The 11083-nt window shown below is 35.5% G+C and overlaps 1 pseudogene; it reads right to left on the bottom strand.

Annotated features, from left to right (window-relative positions):
- Nucleotides 1–4119: 4119 nt before the first annotated feature.
- LOC116873479 lies at nt 4120–5923 on the bottom strand (annotated as a pseudogene).
- Nucleotides 5924–11083: the final 5160 nt, after the last annotated feature.

Raw genomic sequence — 11083 nt, 5'->3', positions numbered from 1 at the left:
AAAAGACTTAAACCCATATAAAGCAAAGAATATAACACTACATTGTTGGATTAGTAAAATATATATGGATGTAATATATTTGACAATAAAGGAAGGAGAGTGAAAGAAACCATTGTGAAGCAAATTAAATCTCACTGCAATTGTATAAATCTGAAGTATATTGTGATAAATTTAGATGTATGCTATAATCCATATTTCAACCACTAAGAAATAATTCCAAAAGCGTATAGCTAAAAAGAAGACAATATATACTTGGCTAATATTAGTTCAGGTGCTACATCTGACCTAGGGTATGGTTCAACAACTTTGACTAACATGACCTGTTATCCATCAAAATTTCTTTTTTAATTTTACTGTATATAAAATTAGAGATGATGAATAGCTAAGTAGTTGAGGACACTTTTTCTGCTTCCTTTTTCTGTTAGGTGTGGCCACATGACTAATTTTTGTCAGTGAGCCATACACAGAAAGCAATAGTCTCTCTCTTTTTTTTTTTTTTAAAGATTTTATTTATTTATTTCACAGAGAGAGATCACAAGCAGGCAGAGAGGCAGGCAGAGATAGAGATAGAGGAGGAAGCAAGTTCTCCGCTGAGCAGAGAGCCCGATGCGGGACTCAATCCCAGGACCCTGAGATCATGACCTGAGCCGAAGGCAGAGGCTTAACCCATTGAGCTACTCAGGAGCCCCGAAAGCACTAGTCTCTTAAGAAGTAGACATAATTCCTCCATGCTCTCTTATCTTCTGCTGGCTAAATACATATTTCCAATAAGCTTTATGGGTTGGTAGAATCACCAAATGGGAAATATCATGAAATCCTAAATCCTTACCTAGAGAAATTTCCACTATCCTGTAATACCTATCCTTAACCCATATGTAAGTGACAAATACAGTTCTACTATATTGGAGCTATTCATATCTTTGTGCTTATTTTTTTTTAATTTAATTTTATTTTTTTTCAGTGTTCCAGAATTCATTGTTTATGTACCACACCCAGTGCTCCATGTAATATGAGCTCTCCATAATACCCACCACCAGGCTCACCCAAACACATCCCCCTCCCCTCCAAAACCCTCAGTTTGTTTCTCAGAGTCCACAGTCTCTCTGGTTTGTCTTCCCCTCCAATTTCCCCCAACTCACTTCTCCTTGCCATCTCCCAATGTCCTCTGTGTTATTCCTTATGCTCCACAAGTAACATCAGATATTAACTGATGAAGGGTACCAAAAATAGTAAATATGAAACCATATGATAATTAACTCTCTCTGCTTGACTTATTTCAGTCAGCATAATGTCTTCCAGTCCTGTCCATGTTGATACAAAAGTTGCGTATTCATCCTTTTTGATGGAGGCATAATACTCCATTGTATATATGGACCATATCTTCTTTATCCATTCATCCGTTGAAGGGCATCTTGGTTCTTTCCACAGTTTGGTGACTGTGGCCATTGCTGCTATGAACATTGGGTACAGATGGCCCTTCTTTTCACTACATCTGTATCTTTGGGGTAAATACCCAATAGTGCAATTGCAGAGTCATGGGGAAGCTCTATTTTTAATTTCTTAAGGAATCTCCACACTGTTTTCCAAAGTGGCTGCACCAACTTGCATTCTCAGTGTAAGAGGGTTCCCCTTTCTCCACATCCTCTCCAGCACATGTTGCTGTCTTGTTAATTTTGGCCATTCTAATTGGTGTAAAGTGGTATCTCAATGTGGTTCTGATTTGAATGTCCCTGATGGCTAATGATGATGAACATTTTTTCATGTGTCTATTAGCCATTCATATGTGTTCTTTTAAGAAGTGTCTGTTCATGACTTCTGACCATTTTTTGACGTGACTATCTGTTTTGCGTGTGTTGAGTTTGAGGAGTTCTTTATAGATCTTGGATATCAGCCCTTTGTCTATAGTGTCATTTGTGAATATCTTTTCCCATTCTGTGTGTTGCCCCTTTGTTTTGTTGACTATTTCCTTCGCTGCACAGAAGCTTGTTTATTTTTTATAGCAGCTGAGCAGGACTAATTGACACAGTTCCTGATCTTAGTCCCAACAGGTCCTATTCAATGGTAAAGAGGTTCCCTTCCAAAAGAAAATCAGAATTTAATTTTATAAGGAAAAGGAATGCTGGCTGTGGGGGTGTCCACATTCTGGATATTTAAATATTGTACTAAGTGATTTATATGTATGTTACAGATAATTACAAGCAATTTTATTGAAATTACTTGCATTCATAATTATATGCCAATTCTATAAGGTGATTATTATCATGTCATTTGTTGAGACGAAAAAGAAGCTAAAAACAGCTAAGTATATTGAATATTTGTGTTTTAACCAAAATCTTTTTAGCTCTAAAGACAATTTTAACCACTCCTTCACCCACTATAAACTAAATTGCTTTGGCTAATTTGTAAGATCCTGGTTTAAGTGTTAACTGACTCTAAAAGTAATTGTTTTTGATATTTTATTTCACTCATTCTATACAATGCTTTTCAAAAGACAATTTTAATTATATTAAAATGACCTAAAACTTCACTCTCATAGCAATTCACTTTTTTCAAATACATTTAATTCTTTCTTTGAAACTTATCCATTTTATTAAAAACAAGCTATTAGGGCTAAAAAAAAAAAAAAAAAGGAAAACCTGGGGGATAACATTTCCTTTGAATTTGCTGGCAGAATTTCATTCAACTTGAGCTATCAGAAGCTGTACTTGTGCTAAGTTATATCTGAAGATAGGACCCCTGAAGCTTTTTCTTGTAGTTTGATTAATACTCTATGATCCCAGAAATGCAATGCTATGACCTGGGCCAGACCAAATCATGAGAATTGTGATGACTGCATACCTAAGGTTAGTACCTATATGTCTGTCTTTTAAATGTACTGAGGTCTTGTCACCATGGAAGAAAGAAAAATTTACAGGTCATCTGTGACACCCTCACTTCCTCTTATGCCCCACATATAACCCCTTCTCCCCCACCCAGGAAACTCTGCTGGTTCGACTTTCAAAGTGAGATCTGCACCTGACCACTTTCCCCTCCTACACTGCTGGCACCCACACAGGATCCCCTTTCACTCCTCCCTCTGCTGATGGCAGTCACCTTCTCTTTGGTCTCCCTCTCCATTCCTGTCGTTCTGCTATCTATTCTCAACTCCCCAGTCAGAGCTGTCCTTTCAAAATAGGATCCCAAACAATCCCATCTTTTCCACAAATCCCACACATGGCTCTTGCTAATTCACTCAAAATATAAATAAAAGTTCTAAAATAGCTTTATTGGCCATATATACTTAACCCCACCTTCTCATCTCCTAGTATTCTCCTCCTTGCTCCCAGCAAACCATGCTTAATCAAACACATGAAGTGACCCCTTCTTGCCTTATATCCTTCCCAGTGTCACTGCCTCTGTTTCAGATGTACTCCCCCAGTTTTTCTCAGTACTTGCTCTATCAACTTCAAGTCTTGGCTTTGATATCATAGGCTCACTAAGGACAACCCTACTAATTTGTGTAAAAGTAAACCTATATTCAAGGGACTCCCTCTACTGCTAAAACACCTAATTCTGCTCTGTTTTCTTTTCTTCTAAAACACTTCCTACCATTATATTATTTACTTAAAATAAATTATAATAAATAAAATGATTTTATATTTATACTTATATATTTAATTTTATGTATTACCATAATATACATAATTTACATATGTAATATATATTTACATATATACATGTTATAAAATATAAGCTCCATAAGGACAGAAGTACTTATTTTGTTTGTTTATTTATTTATTTATTTTGGTTTGTTTGTTTTTCAAGGAACTTTAATAACAAGGTAGGTAACATACTTATCTAACATTATTATTTTTTTTTATCACTGAAGCTAAACAAGCCATCCTCCATTGTATAAAAACAGACTGCTTAATGTGTGTACACAGTAGTGTAATTTTTAAAAATAGTGTAATTATAATTTCAGAACTTCAGAATGTGAATATCAGTGTTCTCTTTTTTTTTTTTTTTTGTATTGGAAAAAAAATCCTTTGAAAATTATTTGAAGCTTGGACAAAAATTCCATAGCTATATTCTTAGGATAATTCTGTAGAGTCTTCATGATTTACATATACAAAGGAAACTTCAACCTTTTTGAGAAGACATTTCAGCTCCTATGATCTCATCAACTCAGAGAACATTGGCAACAATCATAACACAGGAGTGAAGAAGCTATTCCTTGACACAATAATTACCTCACATGCCGACTTCTGCTGCTATCATTTGTTCACCTGTGTTCAAGTCCACACCCACAAGCTGACCTGATTCTGATTGTTCTACTTGAACGTCAGCATTTCCTAAAGGTCAAAACCAGACTTCTGAGAAAGAACCTTGGGAATAATGAGCAATGCATCAGCAAATGCTTGAAGTCCAAGTTCCGCCCTGCCCTTTACACGGGGCTTATAGTTAATCAAGGCTTCTTTGCTGTCCCAGCACCTGGAACTACACAGCATTCATCAATAGCATTTTTAACAGCCTCAAGCCGTCTCTTATTGCATCCTTTTTTAAAAAAAAATATTTATTTATTTTAGAGAGAGAGAGTGAGCGAGCGAGCAGAGGGGAGGGGCAGAGGGAGAAAGAGAATCCTAAGCAGACTTCCCACTGAACATGAAGCTAGACTCCGGGCTTGATCTCAGGGCCCCAAGATCACATCTGAACCAAAATCAAGAGTCAGACTCTTAACTGACTGAGACACTGGAGTGCCCCTTTTATTGCATCTTTTATTCGAGTGAGTGTGTGCTTATTTGGTGCTTTGAACAAATCTGACAGAGTGAGGATTGTTACATTGCTCAATAAAGGTGAATTTCTCTTCTCCCAATGTAAAGAAGTCCTGCATGTCCCTGTCAGGATTTAGATCATCAAAAGAATTAAGAGCTACTCCACCACAAGCAAGAGTCAGCCTATCTATATTTCTTCCTTTAGCTCTACTCAGAGCTACTATGCCTTTTTCTGCAAGAGCATTAAAGGAAAACAGGTCAATTCCCTTTTGACTAATAACAACAAATCCTTTATCTGAATCACCACAGACTTTGATTTTCAATTCTATTATTTTTTTAACTCTATGTTCAATGAATTTTCTTTTAGCTTTTACGAGTTTCTCTCTCTCATGCACTTTCTTAAAAAAAGCCAGAATTCACTTCCGGTTTTCTCATATTCTAATGACATATTGCATGTAAGGATGTGTGCATCTTCTACTCCTTTTTTTTTCATATCAGGATGTTGTACCTCATGGTCCTAAACAAGACCTCTGATGAGGCTTGTATCAGTTTCAGAGTTATGTTTCATCTCCATGATTTCAACCATGGAGAGGTCAATAGGTTCATCTTGTTTTTAAATGGCAAAAATGGAGTCCACTACAGCTATTGTTAAGACACCAGCAAAAACAAGCAAGCAAAGAAACAAAAAACCAAACACATCAGCGAGTTCAGCATGTACTTTAGTACAGAGAAATGTTCTAGCCACAACTCTAAATACTTCCCTGTCCATTTCTTTGCTTACTTTGATTTGTTCCCAAAACTTAGCAGCTTCAAATCCTCATTATTATTTTGGGATGAAGACCTTAGAAATGTAGAGAGCCTGTTTCAGCAACTCTCCAATGACTAGGACTTTGGAAGTGGTACCATCACCAGTTATGCCATGCTGGGCTGTTGTTACTTTAGTTTTAAGGTGAATGTCAGGTGTTGAATTTGCATTTCATGAAGAGCACATTACCACCTTTAGTAAGCTTGATGTCTCCAGCCCCAGAAACAAGCATCTTCATGGTGTCCTTAGGCCCCACATTGGTCCTCAGGAGGTCCTACAGCTCCTGGGCTGCACTGATGTTGATTGCCAGTGCCTCCTGGACTTGGGCCTCCTTGGCCTTGGCGTTCAGGATCTTCACATCCACCATGGCTAATCACCACAGGTAAAGTTGTTGTATTTTTATTTTAAATGAATATAGCACCTAGTAAAGAGTGATTTTCAATACTTATTTGATAAAGAATGGATTTGGTCATTTAATTAAATAATTAATGTTCGCTCTCAAGTGGTATTGGAAGGCTTAATGCCATTTTTTTGGTAATTGCTTTTGATTTGTTTTAAGAAGACTCTATAATAGCATTTTAATATGGCAATAACTCATTCTAACACAATAGGGAGATGTTGCCCACATAGTCATCACTTCGAGTAAAGAATCAAATGATTTAATCTCAGCATTCATGGTCCTGAAAATGTTCAGTGTTTCATGGGGAAAAAAAGAAATCAACTTTACTCAAATGCTTTAAATGTATTATAATTGAATATTAAACATTTACACATACGTTGTTACACATTCCTATAAAAACTAGATAATATAGATTTTTAAAATCAATTTTTGAATACAATTGACCCAAGGGTATAGCTGAAGTCTTCATGAAACTTCTAAGATTCTAAGTTCTATGTTCTTCCCAAAACTCCTTCATGTACGATAAAAGGAAAGTAAAATTCCCATCTAAAGTAAGTTTATCAGACTTCTATGGTATAAAAAAGTATAAAGTAAAATTTTGGAATATTATAGTAAAAATATTATAGTATTAAATATTTTAAGTATATAAAAAAGATGAATATTCACAGAATAAGAAACCTCAAATACTACTTTAGAAACCAAGTTAGTTAAAATGTTCAAGTTATATTCTCATTTCTTTTTGCAATATCTAACCTCACCAGGATATCCTCCACAACAGAGTAGGCTTTGAAGTTCACAAAATTTGATTCAACATTGGCATATCGACCTGACTTCAAAGGGATTTACATTGCTGAAGAATTTCTCTGAGTTCAAGAAAGAAAGGAAAATCTCAACTTCCTGTGAAATCTAACTTCAGAGTACCTGGTACCTTCAACAAAATTAAATACATCTGGGTATCAAAAACAGGGATTTGAAAGTATAGTTCAATTCATATAGAAGATCTCTTTTTAATTTCCTGTTTGGTGAATATTTATTGTGATGTGGCCATAAGAAAACTAAAAGTTTCAACTTTAGTATTTCAGAGATAAAGCTTTGGTGAACCACATATTTAATTCTAAGTAAGAAACAACATTGACATAAACTTATTCTCTTCTATCCATTTGTACGTGCAGCACTGATCAACCAATCTCATTTTTACCTTTCCCACAAAGGCTTATCTTACCCTTTTCTTCTTCTCTTTTTTATTTTTTTGTGGTCAGGGACTCCCCAGACCCCCAACTACCACCACCCTTCCCTCCCCCAACCCAACTTCATTGTAGCATTGCTAAAAATGTACAACTCTAAAAGTGTTACTTATCCTAAGAGGGTCACTCAGATTTTCTCCATTTTACAGTGTTTCTTGTTATTTCCAAGACATATATTTTAGCATCTAAATATTCACTTGTATGAATGAAAGACTCTATTCATTTTTATCTCCCAATTGATCCTCATTTCTGAATCTGGTAAAGAATCCTCATTTCCTTGTTTTGAACAGACTGTTAGATTAGATCTTTATGAATGCCCCATCATACATAACATATATATCAGGTGAGTAAAAAGTGATGATTAAAGTTACAGTTACTAAGGAAGGTCATTTTCTTGAAGGAAAAATACTTTGCAATTAATAACAGAGTCTGTTCTTTATTTTATACAGAATCATTCCATATGCGGTGTCTCCTTTAACTCTCATAATAATCCTATTGATTTTCAAATTTTACATAATTGAGGTATTTAAAAAGTATTATTTTTGGAGAGATTGATATCCAGTAATAGAAATTTTAAAAACTACATTTCATTCAACTATTTTTATAGGTGAGGCAGTATGCTAACCTATAAGGAAAACGTTACAATTATTTCCATTTTGTTAATAAGGGCATTAAGATTTAGAGAGATTAAATCACTAACCCATGCTTACAGAGTCAGAGTCAATATTCAGCTTCAGGTCTTCTCTCTCCAGAGCAAAAGCTCTTAACCACCATGCTTATTAGCACTTAGAACTGAAGATACTTAGAATTCATATAGTTCAAACTTCTCATCTTACAGATAAAAAAATTGAGGCAAAAAAAAAAATTTCTGCTCAAGTCTGTAAAGCTCATAGAGAAAAACCATCTTTCAAGCTTCTGTACTTCACTTTTACCACCTTAGCCTGCAACAGTCACTCCCCACTATTCTCCTAAGTAGAAGTACGTGGTTCCATGGTCTACACCTCTTTTCAAGGGGCAGAACTTGTTGGCTGCTAATTCTGGCAACTCATTAATTCACCTTCATTGGAAGTGGAACTCCAGATCTTCCTTTGACCCTAGACAATGGGGTAAAGTTGAGGTCTTAGAAACATTTATTAGTGGGTTTACTTTTGATCCCTATTTGGGAAGGAACAAACCTACTAGGTATGATTCTTCATCTCTGTTAATGAAGTTTGTGAGTTTTAGTGAAACCATTTGTAACTCCCTGAGAGTTAATTCTTCTTCACACCAAGGATGGATATATTACTGAGCGTTCTCCAAAGAAACAGAACTTAGAAGCTGTATATATACATACATACATACATATATATATATATATACACATATATATGTATGTATGTATATATACATATATATATATAAACTTATTATAGGAATTGGCTTATGCAATCATGGAGACCAGGAGGTCCCACTGTCCCCAGTCTACAAATTGGAGAACCATGAGAGTGAATAGCTCTACTTCAGTCCAAGTCTGTCTGGAGGCCTGAGAACCAAGGGAGCCTATGGCATAAATCCCAGTCTGTGTCCAAGAGCCTGAGAACTAGAAGCACCAATGTCCCAGCAAAGAAGGATATTGGATGTCTCAGCTCAGAGAGAGGGAATTTGCCTTTTTGTTCTATTCAGATCCTCAAAAATTAGGGTGATACACACCCATATTGGGGAGGACCATCTACTTTACTCAGTTCACCAAGTCAAAGTTAATCTCTTCCAGAAAAACTCTCAAAGTTACACACAGAAATAATGTTTTACTAGCTATCTCAGTATCCCTTAGCTTGGTCAAGCTGACACATAAAACTAGCCATCACAATGGGGTATGAGACTGAGGGAAGGTATTACATTAATTCTAGTGGTGGGTTCTGGTTTTGGTTAGGGAAAGAACACATTTTCTACAAGTGTATTCACAGTCCTGTTTTTCTTCCAAGAAAACAGGTAGTAGCTTCCAAGACTACTTAATTTAATGCTGCTAATAAAAACAAAACAAAACAAAACAAAAAGAAACAAAATGACGACAACAAAAACCTTTAATAGCATTATTAAAGGCATCTTAAACATCTGAATTTTTTTAAAGCATCTTACATCTTACATGTAACTAAGTTATAGGTAACTACGTACATGTTTAGATGCCTGAAAAAAAAAGACACCTTTCCAATAAAATGTAGAAATGAAAACATGTACTTCATTTTCATTTGAGGTCATTTCTTTTTTTAACAGTTTAAATGGTTTCATTGTGCCCTTTTGATGCTAAGGATAGATAAGATGAAAAAGATATTGTTCCTTCACAGAATGGTTTAAATTGCAGTAGAAGGTGGGGTGCCTGGGTACCTCATTTGGTTAAGCATCTGACTCTTGACCTTAGCTCAGGTCTTGATCTCAGGGCCCTGAGATTGAGCTTCTTGTCGGTCTCTGCACTAACCATGGAGCCTGCTTAAGATTCTTTTTCTCCCTCTTCCTCTGGCCCTTCCTGCAATGCAATATAAATAAATAAATAAATAAATAAATAATAGCAATGGGAGACATGAACATATAAATAGAATATTTCAGCATATGGTGGTAACTTAGTACTACAAAAGGGCATTTTGTTTAGGTATAAAGACAAAATTAATATGTAGTATTTTATTTTTAAGTGAAATGTTGACTTCTAAAGAAAGTTATTAAAAAGGATAATAATTAATTTATTGAAAAATAAAAGTAATTTGCATGTGTTTTAAAAAATAAAACATGGATTAATTAAGCAGCTCATATTGGGAAGTTTAGACTCCAAAATGTTGCTTCTTTAGATTTTTTTCATAAGGCAACCTGTGGCAGAGATTCTTAGCTCATTACCAAACACCTTTCTTTTCCTAGTGGGGAGATAGCAGGACTAAATGTTCCTACCTTACTTCCAACTGGACTTGACAGGGACTGATTTCTCACCAATAGAATGTGAGTGGAAAGAATGAGCACCATTTAAAGGCATGACTATAAAAACTTCCTATGTGTAAATACTATGTATTCTCTCTCCTTCCGTTGTGATTTAGACGAGCATAATGATTGGTGGAATAGGGGACCCATAGATGGAAGGACTTTGGTCCCTGGGTCCCTAAATCACTAAATAGAAGAGTCATCTTTTTATGGCTTTTAAGTGAACAAGAAATAAGGTTCAATGATGGGTGGGTCATTTTAATTTCGGGTTTACTCTATAAACGGATAACATTATCCTAATATGCCAGCACTTATTTTTTTAACTGAAATATAAACACAACCCTAGCTATTTTGCCATAAGGGTTAATTGAGCATGTTTATAGAACCACAGAATTTAAAGGCACAGATTGTGCGGAATATTAGCTATGGACATTAGATACAATTTAGTCCAACAGCCTCATTTTAGAGATAAAGAAATTGATCTAAATTACCAAGAACAATCCCAAACCCTTCTCTTTGTTCCCCCGGCTCCAGGGTTAATAACTCTTTCTATAATTGCTACCTTTCTTTTCTCTTTTCACCTTTTCAGTTATCTCATAAAAACATTGTATCTGGTTAACAATCCTTCATATTGAATTTCCATTTTTCAAACAATTGGTGTGGTTTCTGTCTCCTTTCTGGAGCCTGGTATGGACACAGATCGTCTTCCTCTCTTGGTGAAACAAACAAGGATATGAAGCAAACTACAAGTTATCCCAATTGTCTATTCTGAAATCACTTAGGAAGAAGGGTATGCATTTCAATGGTCTCAAATGCTTCCTTCCACACCAGATCATGGGTGGGGAATACCTGGCACATAGGTTGTTCCTGGATGGCTCTGACCCTTAATTAGCTTTGTTTATTGTCAAGACACACATGGGTGCTTTAGTGTAGTTGAGAAGAA

Source organism: Lontra canadensis, unplaced genomic scaffold (assembly GCF_010015895.1).
Source record: "Lontra canadensis isolate GAN:19392208 unplaced genomic scaffold, GSC_riverotter_1.0 scaffold33, whole genome shotgun sequence".
NCBI lineage: Eukaryota > Metazoa > Chordata > Mammalia > Carnivora > Mustelidae > Lontra > Lontra canadensis.
The sequence above is the reverse complement of the archived record's forward strand: the minus strand, read 5'-3'. Positions and strand labels throughout refer to the sequence as shown.